This window comes from Triturus cristatus, chromosome 2_2 (assembly GCF_964204655.1).
Source record: "Triturus cristatus chromosome 2_2, aTriCri1.1, whole genome shotgun sequence".
Taxonomy (NCBI): Eukaryota; Metazoa; Chordata; class Amphibia; order Caudata; family Salamandridae; genus Triturus; species Triturus cristatus.
The window spans coordinates 860641546-860655427 of record NC_140582.1 but is presented as its reverse complement, the minus strand read 5'-3'; the positions used below and the strand labels follow the sequence as shown (position 1 = coordinate 860655427).

The following is a 13882-nucleotide window of genomic DNA, read 5'->3' as shown; positions in this document are numbered from 1 at the left end:
AAAAGTGGGTGGTATCAGGAGCACGTTTTTGCTGCATTCTTCTCTAAGACCTGACTTGTGGCTCTCTATAGAATCCAAGACCATCATCGTGGGGCCCCTAGGGAAGTTACCTTCTCCTTGCTACTTAACTAGTAGCCAAAACATTTTCTGCACTATCACATGGTCATCTATTATCCATCCGCAGCAGATTCCGCAACAGATCCAAAATCACCCCTCGGAGGGAGTCCACCTAAATATAAGTATGGACCCCAGTACCCGGGCTAGGCCCTATCTCTGTATATTGTGTGGGAGTTTACATTACAATACCTTAATGAACCCCAGCAGTGTTTGCTCTGTCTTAGTTAAATCTGCATGTTCCTAGTAGTCACTTCCCCACTTGTCTGTGCTTACTTTTGCCTAGTACTAAGTTTTGGTAGTCTGTAATAATGCCAACTGGAGTGTAGGTTATGCTCAATCCAAGAAGCCAACTTTAAGATTCTAATATAAAGTACGTTTATTCTAGTGTAAGGATAGCAAAGTACAACTGACCTGCACCATGCTAACCAATACTTCCAGCTACCAAGCATATAACCCCGATACCTCATACAGGAACATAGCTCCAACATTCTAATGGGTGCAAGGCACCACAATGTATCCTTCCTTAATATGAAACTCAAACCTAAGTAACCTTCTTGGCAAACACAACAACAAGATCTATTACATAAAAATAAAGTTAACCCAGGAAAATTCAGCCACTTGGCAGGTCTGTGGTATCTTCTCGTGGCAGTCAGTGCTCTGGTTGAGTCCATGCCTTCTTGTCATTTGTTGGCGCCATTCTATCTTTCTTGTCCCTCAACCAATCTTTTTCAGTGTCTCATTACAAGCATCCCATTAAATATTCACTACGAATGTCCTGGGAAATGCCAGGAGAGTCACTATCCAACCTTTCACCTAGCTCTTCCTTTATCAAACATTGCATCGGGACTCCTTCACCTGATATCTCACACATCTCTCCCTTATTTCCTTGAACACCCAAATCCATTCTATCCACACATGCATCTTCATCATTCTCCTATCCCACTTAAGTATACTGCTTCCCACTAGACTTCTCTTGGTTACCGCTCCATCCATCACCATAACCATATACCTCTCTATTAAGGTTGCATAACTTTCCATCACTTAGTCTAACAGCATTCCTTCGCTCTTTCAACACTTCTGTGTGTTCATAAAATGTATTCTCTCCCTTGCGTACTTTTTCTAGGTTATTTACAACACAAACCCACTCGCCAACCACAATCTCCACTGACTTAACATGTTTTGTCATAAAACACGTAGAGAGCAGGCCATGCTCTCTCTTCTCCTTCAACTTCCCAGGGTTCCACTTTTGATTTAAATATCACCCTGAGTTGCACTTGGTCCTCGTGTTTCCGCCTCTCATAATTACAAATTCAGAAAGGCCTTTTGCTTCATTCCACGTACCTGTGTAGGCCCACACATCCTTCGTCACTTGTAATCTCCAATCCATACCACCACAATTTGCTAGCTGTATAACACCCTTGAGAACTCTGTTAAATCTCTCCACCATAACATTGCAACTAGGATGGTAAAGAGAAGACATGCTGTGCTTCAGACTGAACCTATTCAGAAAGGAAGTTGCTTTTTGTGATAAGAATTGTACACCATGATCAATAATGATGCTGGAATTCCCTCTTTCAGAAATATTTAATCCAAAAATTCCAAAACCTAATCGGTATCAGTCCTTTCAACTATTTTCTCTGCCAGTCAGAGGGAAAATTAATTCATCAGAACAGTGATGAACGTCTGTGCTGGATATACGGGACCCATATTGTCTACTGTAACACACTCCCTTGTAGTCCTTTGTACGACCTCCTCACACATTGGTGTTCTCAACAATGGCACACATGGTACACTCCCTGACCTTCATTTCAATAAAAAAATCTATGCCGCCAATAAGACGGCTTTACAACTTGCTTAATTTGCCCAATGCCAATATGATCCCAACTTCACAACGGATTCTCTTAATGAGACTGGAGGAATGGCAGTATCACCTCAAAATTCCACCTGTTTATCCAGTATTGGGGTATCTTTCATAGATTCACATGCCTGAATCATTCCCCGTCGTTGCAGTGGGAATCCCACGGTACATAAATAACAAAGTAGTAAATAGTACCTTTCCGTAGGCTATTATGGTAGCAACCATATACTCTATAGCCTATTAGTCTCATTTTATGAAAAGGACCAAACTGAAAACTCCTGTGGGAAGAAGAGTGCATGTGGACGATGCACATAAGGACTGTCTCTATTGTCTCTATCCCAGCCATGAGACAAAACAATGCAAGATATGCCGCACCTTCTCTACCAAGACCCTGAGGGATAGAGAAGGAAGACTTTTAATCTGGCTAAAGAAGAAGCAGTCTGCTGCCTCTGATGTGGATAGTGACACGTCCTCTATGTCAACCAAGAGGCCCATGTCGCCTGAGGCTCAGCCTGAAGAGGGAAGGAAACATTCTAAAGTCTCTCATATGGCCAAAGAATCTCAAAAGAAGGAGAAACAAACTAAGGTCTCCTCAGAGATAAGTTCTCCTCAGTCCTCTGGGGCACCAGCGGAAAAAACAGGATCTTCTGGTCTTTCCAAAGTTAAAACGGTCCAAAAGTCTTCTTTAACGTCAGGTTCACCGTCGACGCCTGTTTCTACCTCTACGACGACTACTGTGACCCTCTCGTCGTCTAAATCGTCAACGGCGTTAACCACGTCAACGGCAAGTACTAAAGTTCCCTTACCGTCGACGCTGCCTTTATTGTCGACTTCGACAAAACCAAAGTCTTCGTCGAGCCTGTCAGTGAAGCTCTCGTCGACGAAGACGTCGTCGATGACACCACCGACGACAAAGCCATCGTCGACGAAACCGTTGACGAGGATCTCATCGTCGACGACGAGAACACCACCGTCGACGACTGGAGATGTCCCAACGATGGCAATCTCACTTGCTACTGTTGACGACCCTGTTGACGGCGAAAATTTCTCCGTCAACGACAACACTAACAATTCCATTTCAACTAACTACACAACCTCAATTCAGGACACCAAAAATTTCTCTGTTACCTTTTGGATGTTGAGGATTCTGATGACGACGAAGGCCAGTTTCGAGCCGCACGTAGTCCTTCTGAACTTAATGTTAAATATCAGGAGGAGGATGACGAATATGAAGATGAGGAGCAGTATTACCATTACCAGGCCACTCCTGTTCAGTACCAACAGTACTTTCTACAGCCTAGGCAGCAACCGTCCCAATTTCCTCTGGAGTTAATTTTAGACCTCCAGAATATGTTGGCAGACTATAAAAGAAGATTTCCTCCTCAGGAGGATATTGTTACTCCTCCTCCACCTCCGCAGGTGCCTCCACAAGCACAACAGCTTCCACCTCCGGCTAATCCTGCTATGGCACCTTGTCCCATTACTCCTCTGCCTTCCAGAGAAGACCCTACTGCATTTGAGGATGAGCAGGAAGAAGGGGAAATTGCAGACCCTACTCCACTAGCGGATGACTGGGATGACTACATAGCAACAACGCCGTCCCCTCCGCCTCCTCATCCCTCGGACTCGCCTCCAGAGGATATCGGAGGATTTCACAACATCATAGATAGGGCCGCTAGTAGATTTCATCTTCCTACAGTGGTGCACCAGTTGGACTATTTCCTTTATTATTTTAAGGACCAGGCAAGAAAAACTGTCCTATCAATACCCATCATTGATCATGTTTGGCAAGAAGGAATCAAAGTTATGAAGACACTAGCTTCTGTGGTTCCGGTGCTTCCAAGGTTGGATAAAAAAATATAGGGCACCAAAGGGTTCTCCTGCGTGTCTTATAAGTCACCCAAAACCAGAATCGGCGATCTCTCAGGCGGCTCAGACACGATCAAAAAATCCATCTACGCCTATAATTTCTCCACCAGACAAAGAAGGTTGACGCCTTGATTCAATTGGCAAGAAGTTCTCGTCAATGGCGACAGTCTCTGTTCGGGCGGCTAATGCTTTAGCAATTTTAGCCCGTTATGATAGACAAATGTGGTCTGACATCGGTTCACTTAAAGGCGTCATCCCTGAAGATAGCAAAGAGGAGTTTCTTGAAATTCTACGAAAGGAGAGAGAGCAGCGTCAGAAATCATTGACATTGCGATGGACATTGCCACAACTGGTTTCAGGCAATTAGCTGGCGCTGCCGTTTTATCGCATCAAGGGTGGTTGAAGGCAACTAATTTCCGCCCTGAAGTTCAGACAAAAATTTGGGATATGTCCTATGATGGTGACAGTCTGTTCGGCAGCCGTATTGATGAAGCACTTACCTCCATCAAAAAAGATACGGACACTGCTAAAGCGCTTGGAACCCTACAATACCGCAAAGCACCCTTTCGGGGAGCCCGAGGCAAGGGCTTTTCCAATTATAGAGGGAGTTACCAACGTTCCCAATCCTATCAAACTTATCAGCCGCAATACCGTCAAGGTTATCAGCAGCAAAAATTACCGCCAGGCAAATACAGCTGGTTTCTCCAGACAGGGCTCCAAGCGAAAGCCAGGATCCCAAGGCCGTGACACCGGCCGCAAACAGTGATTATGACAGAGTACCAGCTGCTTCCTTTTTCCCTCAGACTGGTGCGACTATCTCAGAGCACCTCGATCAGTGGCGCGACATCACTTCAGACAAGTGGGTCTTGGATCTCATCTCTTATGGCCACACATTGGAATTCATTCAAAAAACGCCCAATACCCCTCCCAGGGGATCGCACACCCCTCCCCTCCCCTTCACTTACTCCAAAAGGAAGCACGTGCCATGCTTCAAAAAGGGGCTATAGAAAAGGTCCCCTTCTCCCAAAGGAGGAAAGGATTTTACTCCCGCTTCTTTCTCATTCGCAAACAGTCGGGAGAGTGGAGACCTATCCTAGACCTCAGAAAATTGAACAAATTCATAAAGAACCAATCTTTCAGAATGGTCACTCTTTCGGATATCCTATGACGCCTCAACAAGGGCGATTTCATGACTTCATTGGATCTCGAGGATGCATACTTCCACATCCCTATTCACCCAAGGCACAGAAAAGTCCTTCCATTTGGCCTCAAATCGGCACCACGGAAGTTCACAAAATTCCTTGCTCCAGTGGCAGCAGCATTGAGAAGCAGAGGTCATCAGGTATTCCCTTATCTCGACGACTGGCTGCTTAAGGCTCCATCTTCTCGCCTAGTGGAGAATGTAATGATAGATTGCTCATCTCTTTTCCACAAGCTGGGTCTCTCGGTCAATTTTAAGAAATCCTCAATCATCCAAAACCAGATAACAACATTTCTGGGGCCAAGCTGGACACCATCAGGAACAAAGCTTTCCTTTCCGAATAAAGACAACAGAGATTGCAGGCATTAGCACCCAAGCTGTGCAGAAAAAAGTGCGTTTCTGTGAGTGTTCAAATCTCTACTGAGAATGATCTCTTCCGCAATAGATCTTGTGCCGCTAACTCGTTTGCACATGAGACCTCTTCAAGAGGAGCTGCAATGTCAATGGATTCAGGTCTCCAGCTCCTTTGACGACGTAATCATCGTCACTTCTTGGATGAAGGAGGCCCTGAAATGGTGGACCCAGACTTCACAAATATCCCAAGGTCAGTTTTCTTTTCTTCCAGTCATCCCAGATTACGTAGTAACAACAGATTCTTCTATGTAAGGCTGGGGAGGACACTTGCAGGACCTACAAGTACAAGGGAAGTGGTCCTTGGCCCAACGGCAGATGCATTTATCTGGAAGTTAACCAGATTGTTAATCTCTCCTTACAGTCCAAGGCGGTACCTCGGGTCTGGAAGGAGGCTAAGATTTTGCCACTGCTTAAAAAACCATCCTTGGACCCGCTTAATCCAGCCAATTACCGACCCATCCCTCTCCTGCCAGCTATTGCAAAGGTTTGTGAGAAGGTGGTGCATAAACAACTGTCTGATTTTGTGGAGTCAGAGGCTCTCCTTCACCCATCGCAATCAGGGTTTCGGTCGGGCCTGTGTACTGAGACGGTCCTTGTCGAGGTTGTGGAGGCCATCCGGACGTGTCTAGACGCTGGGGGTAGGGCCGCTCTGATTTTGTTGGACCTCTCGGCGGCCTTTGATAAGGTCCCACACGATCTTCTGCTGATCAGTCTTGCTGAGATTGGCGTGTCGGGGGCCGTGTGGGGCTGGCTTAGGTCCTTTTTGGAGGAAAGGGTTGAGCAGATTTGGCTCCCTCCATTCTACTCCTCCCCCCGCGTGGTCACCACGGGTGTCCCGCAGGGTTCCTCCCTTAGCCCTTTGCTCTTTAACATTTATGTTAATCCATCTGTCTGAAGCTCTCGGTGCTAAGGTGTTGGCCTATCCAGACGACACTCAGCTGCTTTTCACCTGGGATAAGGCCTCTAGCTCGGTCCTTGCGGCCCAACAGTGCCTTCGCTCCATCTTCACTTGGCTGGCAGGCGCTCAGCTCAAGTGTAATGAGCAAAAATCTGAGATCCTGCTTTTTGGCACTTTTCCGTCCGATTTCCGTCATCAGCTGTGGCCACAGGAGCTTCCTCTTCCCTCGTCCGAGGGACAGCCCACCAAGAACTTGGGCGTCTGGTTCGAGGAGAATCTGCTGTTCTCCACCCATATCAAGAAAACTGCTGGCTGCTGCTTTGGACTTATTAAAACCCTGAGAAAGTTTTTTCCTCTCCTTCCGCAGGCAGCCAGAGTTACAGTCACCTGCGCTTTGATCCTTTCTCGGCTGCACTATGCAAACTCTCTCTATATCAGGTCCCCAGGTTACCTAACTAAGAAATTGCAGGTAGTCCAGAACACAGCGGCTAGGCTGCTACTGGGCCTCTCTTCGAGGATGAGTGTCACTTCTCATCTGGTTTCCCTCCATTGGTTACCAGTTGTGGCCAGAATAAAATATAAATCTCTGGTTCTGGCCCATCGTGCTCTCCATGGTCAGGGTCCTCTCTATCTTCAGAGGCGCTTTTCTTTCTATGTCACCGCGCGGGCCCTGCACTCTGCTTCTCTAGGCTTGGCCTTGATTCCGAGATTTACACTTCAGAGGATTGGAGGCTGCTCTCTGGTGGTCAGAGCCAGTAGGGCCTGGAATGCCCTTCCCCATTATCTTCGTCTTACCCAGGAGCTCGCAGCTTTTAAAAGGAGGCTTAAAACATTTCTCTTTGTTTGATTGTCTCTGTCTGCCCTCAGGTTTCGCGCCGGGACACTCGTGAGTAGCCGAGCGCGTTACAAGTGGAATATAACATAACATAACATAAACAGACTGGAACTGAAAGCCATTTTCCTATCTCTTCGGGCTTTCCTTCCTTGAATACAAGCATGTTTTATGTCAACAAGCAAGGAGGCACCAAATCTCTCTGTCACAAGATGCGCAGCAATTGTGGAACTGGCTGACACTCATCACATCTCCCTGACAGCAGAACATGTCCTGGGTCTCCGAAATACCTTAGCGGATACCTTAAGCAGGACGAGCGGCAGCTGTCATGAATGGGAGTTAGAATAAACGCAGCTGGATATTTGTAATCTGGGGGAAACCGGCGCTGGATCTATTTGCGACCCACCTCAACTCCAAATGCGGATTCTATGCAAGCAGGTTCCCTCTCCCAAACTCTTGGGGGAATGCCCTTTTGATGCGCTGGTCAGGGATCTATGCATACGCTTTTCCCCCATCCCTCTAATACCCAGGATCCTCACAAAGATGAAAGGGGAGCACTGCCGCATCTTCCTGATAGCCCCCAGGTGGCCCAGACAGCACTGGTACATGGAACTCCTCCTTCTCTCGGATTCGCAGCCCATCCGTCTAGTTCTGACTCCAACGCTGTTGACGCAGAACAAGGGCCAAGTGCATCATCCAGAGCCAGCTTCTCTGCAGCTGCATGCGTGTCTCCTGAGTTCTTGGAATTTAGAGATTTGAACATTGACCAAGACTGCAAAAACATTATTGGCAAATCTAGAGCTGAAAGAACCAACAAGACTTACAAGCTTAAGTGGAAACGCTTCTTTGTATGGTGCAAACGTACGGAGATAGATCCTTTTCTCTCTGCTCTGGAAGACATGCTGCCTACTTGCTTTCCCTAGCAAAATCCGGCCTTTCACACTCGTCAGTGCAAGTTCATCTGGCTGCTATCTCACGATACAGACAATCGCCACATACTCCATCTTTATGGTCATCAAGAGTGATAAAGCAATTCATGAAGGGACTGTTTAGACTAGAGCTTTCCCGCCCATCAAGTCTCTGGAGTGGCAGCTTAATGTGGTGTTGTCTCAGTTGCTAAAACAACCATTTGAGCCTATTCACAAGGCAAAATTGAAATATTTCACCTGGTAAGTCGCCCTTCTTCTGGCACTTACTTCGACAAGAAGGGTTAGTGAGATACAGGCCTTAACTATCTCTCATCCATTTCTGCGTTTCACTGATCAAATGGTCATTCTGAGAATGAACCCCAAGTTCATTCCTAAGGTCCCTACTCAATTCCATTTGAATGAGCCAGTCATTCTGAGGACGCTCTTCCCTAACCCCTTCACGCCTGCTGAAAGAACACTACACACTTTGGACCTCAAGAGATGTCTTATTTTTTATTTGCAAAGAACTAAAGACATAGGAAAATCGAATCCGCTATTTATAGCTTAGGGTCAAACCTGTCAAGGAACTGCAATCTCTAAAGCTACCATAGCCAGGTGGATAGCAAGTGCAATTCAATTTTGCCATGACAAGGCTGGCAAGCCTTTATCAAGGACTGTGAGAGCGCACTCCACTAGAGCAGTTTCAGCATGACTGCTCTTTTTGCCGGAGTACCAATTGAAAAAATCTGCAGAGCTGTTACGTGGCAGACGACCACACATTTGCAGAGCATTACTGCCTGGAATCATCTCAGCGTGCTGACGCATCAGTGGGACAGGCAGTGTTAAGAAACCTGTTTCCTTAAGGTAAGCCTCTTTCAAGAGAGGTTTGATTACTAGCGAAGTCTTTTACATGTATAGCATGTTTCATGTTTGAATATTTGATCTTTTGACTAGTATTGCATGTAACATTATTGTAGCACTACCCACCGTCCACAAGGGTGCTTTTCTATGACAAACCTACATAGGGTTACAATATACGCATATTCATGCATATGTTTCTATGTATATATGTGTGTATATCTATAACTGCTTACTATTCTGATTCAGGCATGTGAATCTATGAAAGATACCCCAATACTGGATAAGAAACAAGTTACTTACCTGTAACTACAGTTATCCAGTATTGGTATCTTTCATAGATTCACATGCAACCCACCCTCCTCCCCGGAGAGGCACCTCTAGGATACAGTACTGACTACACTTGTGCTGGAAAATCTGAGGGATTCAGCCTCTCTTGGGAAGGTTCTAGAGGGTGCTGGGTGCTGATTGGCTGAGTTTTCAGTTTGGTCCTTTTCGTAAAAGGAGACTAATAGGCTATAGAGTATATGGTTGCTACCATAATAGCCTATGGACAGGTACTATTTACTACTTACTACTTTGTTATTTATGTACCGTGGGACTCCCACTGCGATGACGGGGAATGATTCAGGCATGTGAATATATGAAAGATATCAATACTGGATAACTGTAGTTACAGGTAAGTAAGATAAATAATTCCACAAACATAGAAAACTAAACAATGACATTACGAAGTACTTCCTACAAGTGAACAGCACAAAAAGGTACAATAGACAGACATACATGTTTACTACACCTCAAGATTAACAAATGTTTTAATACAGCGATAATTTGAGAATGAACAGAATCACTTAAATGAACCAGGATTTTAAAAAGTGGATGATTGATGAGTTTTCTTGTTTTCTTTGCGCGTTTTGGCATACTCTATGCCTTCTTCAGGAAAGCCACAATAATTCCATGGAAAGATAAAATGAGGTCCAGACTGAGGAAGAAGCAAAAATATGAATACTATGAATCGTAATGCATGTAGGTTCTCGACATGTCTCACAATGGGCTTAAGCTCAAGCTGCCGTGGGATGGATTCAGAGATCGGGAGTAAAAGGATGTCCCCTTCAACTGTGATTCAATCACCTGTATGCTCGTATACTGAATGTACCAACGATGTGTGTAGATTCCTTATCGGATAAAAAGTTGATTCTCACAGTGGGCGAACAACCTCGCGTAATTACAGTTCAGGTTGATGGTTCCCAGAATTCCACTGACTAAGCATCTCGCTGTAAGGATATCAACGAGGACAGAGTTTCTGTCAATCAGACAGAGCAACCACATTTTCTCTACCTGGCACATATAACCAGTGTATAACAAAAGTTCTGTAACCTCCTTAACATCCAAGTAATCCTTTATGATGCTTTAACCGTACCTTACCATACCTCCTGCTGTCAAAACATTTACCAAAGGTTTGTGAAAGCATTCAGTGTTTGAAAGCATAGCATGACTACTTTTATTTCTAGCTTCTGTTGTCACTACACTCTGTGCCTCGGGATCAAATCTTTCCAGTGCCATAGTCTTGACAAATGCCTCCTTAATCCCATTAGATTCATCTTGACACACTTCTGTTCATTCAAATCTAACCCTACTTTTTATCAATTGCTTATATGAAATATTTGACTGGCAAAATTTGTCACACATAAAATTCTGTTATCTTCAAAATCGAACTCACATCATCCTTATTACTTGGGGCTGGAGCATCTCGGATGCCATCCACCAATCAGGTTTTGGACTCACACCTTCACAGCACAACATTTGATCCAGAGATTTAACACTCTCTTTATCATAATTACACCTGGAGAATTTTATTGTCCGACTATTACGTTACAACACACTCAACACATACCTAAATCTGAAATCACGAGCCTGTTTGTCCTTTCCTTAAATCAGAATATCATCTTGGAATCACAATGTTCTTTTTACTTTCTTAAACAATTGGATCATCAACCTCTGAAATACTGTGGTAGTGGATGCATGCTCTTCATATGTGATGAATGCTGTGTATTTCACACTGCTTCAAAGGTATTTGGTGATATGCGGACCATAAATAAATAGTTGAAAACACTCTGGCGTCATTTATCAATTCCAAGATCTCATTGATATCAGGTAACTGAAATCTGTCAATAATTGTTAATATCGCAAAGGTCGATGTATAACCTTTTTTTCCATTACTACATCATGCTGTCACCAAAGGAGCAATCCTTTTAGAGGCCTCGATAATTTCAATTCACTCTCACTGACTCCCTGTATATTTCCTGCCTTACCAGAAATGGAACGTTCTTGGCTTTATGAACCCTTTGCGTGTGTCTTTCTTTAACATGAATATGGTGCTAAAATCCTCTCAAAGATCGTCTAGTTTTACTAGAAACACAGGAAATTGTTCAAACATAGCCTCTCCAGTAGCCATCCCTTCACCTGCTACCCACACCAACTATTACAGTCTAAAACTATACATAAATTCCTTTGCTCCATCCACCTAAGCACAAGTGGTCCATTCCTTGTAGTGAGCAACTTACCTTCTGCAAAACGGTTCTTAAATCTAAAAAAACAACTATCTATACTCTAACAGTTCAATGTTCTCCCTGTTATATTCCTTGTGATGTATGCCTGATCTCTCCAAACCTCCCCCTACCTTATTCTGAAATTTCTACTTCCAAACATCCTCAATAATAATCTTGACGGGTGAACCAGTATTTGTAAAAAAAAAAAAAAAAACATTTAAAAATGTCATCATTATACCACTTATCAATATTTTGTACAGAGGTTTGTTGTCAACTGGAAACACGTCTTTTATTTTAAAATCTGTTTACTCGGTAACTCTTTTCATGTCTATTTGATTCCTTCAGCACTCTTCAAACAATTGCCCTCACAGTCTTCATCATTCACGCACTTTACAGCACATCCTTCTTCTTCATGCGTACTTTAGTGAAACAGCCCATCAAACCACAAACTATACACGCTTGCCTAATTACAGGACTTGACCTACTGAAAGCCAGATGTTCTTGACTACTGCACCTGTAAAACCGTGGCAGTGCTCTCATTCGTTACTTTCCTTTCACCATTCAGCTAGCAGATTCAGTCTTCAGAGACCTTGATCCTTCCTACCACACTGGAGGACTCTTCCCCTATCTCTTGTTTAATGCATCTGCACATATCCTAGACATTTCTGCTTTGTATGCTATTGGTAAGATAGAAGGGGAAAGAGGGAAAAAGGTTTGCATTTATATAGCGCTTGCTACTCCTGATGAAGTGTTAAAGAGCTTTTACGGCTAGTAGCATGCTACTCCAGAACCCATAAAGGATTAGTGGTGAATTACTATAGTGAAATATGAAATTATTTTGAGTGGTTAGTCTTATTTGGATTGTAAAGGATAGTGGATGGATAGAAGAGGGAAGGATTTAGCTTTATTTTAGCTCATAGCAGTAGGAGGGTGCTTGGGATGAGTAAAATGGAGGTGGTCAGAGGGAAGGCTTTAAAATGCTTGTTTTGAGGGATCGGAATAGTAAAAGAGGTATAGAAAGGGTTATTTTGGGGATCTTCGTAGTGGTATGGGGTTTGGGATAAATGAGAGTGGGGGTAGGGGATACATTGATAGAGATAGGGTGAGAAATAGCGTAGTGCATTGGATATGCTGAATTAGAAGAAAAGTAATAAATATATAGATCCAGAAGTACATGGAAGGTATATAGATGCATAAAGGATGGTAGTATATGTAGATTAAGGATGCATTAAATAAACTCCGGCTTTGAAGTGTTGTTGTACTTTAAATTAATTTAATTAATTTATTTATTTTGTAATTCAATAGTGAAGCAATTGTAGATAAATAGTTATGATAAAAGATTTACTTATGTGTGCAGTCACTTATTTACATGTTAAAAATATAGAATAATGCAACTATCAGTAATATGTACATTTGTTAAGCAGAACTAATGGATATCTATATTTTTTTTAAACATAATTAATCTACACGTTAATAGAAAGCAATACACATATATAGGTACAAATCTATAGTACAAATAAATGCATACATATAGAGGGATTTGCTGTATATTTCTGTTTGCGTATGGTGGTTATGTGGGGAAAAAACAATTCTTGAGTAGTTTTCTGAAGATAAGATGGCTATCTGTGGATCTTATGTTGGGGGGTAAAGAGTTCCATAGTTTGCTTGCTTGAACAGAGAAGGATGTGCCACCCATGGGTTTTTCTTGTACGTTGGGATGAGTAAATTATATCCACGGATGCAATTGCCCTAAGTGATTCCGTGTTCATGTGAATTTCTTTTGAAATAGTTGCTTCCCTCTTGTCGGATGTTTATACACATGTGTGTACCTTTTAGAGTGGCAATACACTATTCATACAGCACAGTAACCAAGAAGAATGACATTTTTCTTCATTGTACAACCGTTCTTGTTTTCCAAGTATCCCTTGCAGGAAGCACTAGAGTAATTTCAGTCTATCATTTGTGTATTTGGCTTGTTTTCAAGACCATTCCAAGAATAATGATCAGGTCCTGAGAGCAGAGTGGCTCCCAGCAGAAACCACCCTCGTAGGAGAGCTGAAATCAATGGTTTGCTTTTCACTACTCGCGCCAGTTCTTACGGCCTGCTGAGCTCCACACCATGACACTAGAAGTGAGGGAAGCTCGAATTAATTTGTTGTCTTCATGACCAGATTTTGACCTCAGGCAGTGTCGTGTGTTTGCTAGGTTACTTGTTAAACTTCTGCCTACAGAGAATTTTAACTGTTGGTGCAGCAAAACAGTAAAGGCGAGTTATATCATACATTTTTATTGATTATTATTTTAACAACAAGTGGCATGCAGACCTCCTCATGCTGTTACAAGCGTGGCTCCACGTAAACGCTGTTTCAAACAGGGTT

At 43.4% G+C, this 13882-nt stretch overlaps 1 protein-coding gene across 17 annotated transcripts in view; it reads left to right on the top strand.

Moving 5' to 3' along the window:
• Positions 1 to 13882, top strand: part of KLHL5 (kelch like family member 5) — a 592018-nt gene that overhangs the window by 303535 nt on the left and 274601 nt on the right. The window lies entirely within an intron of this gene.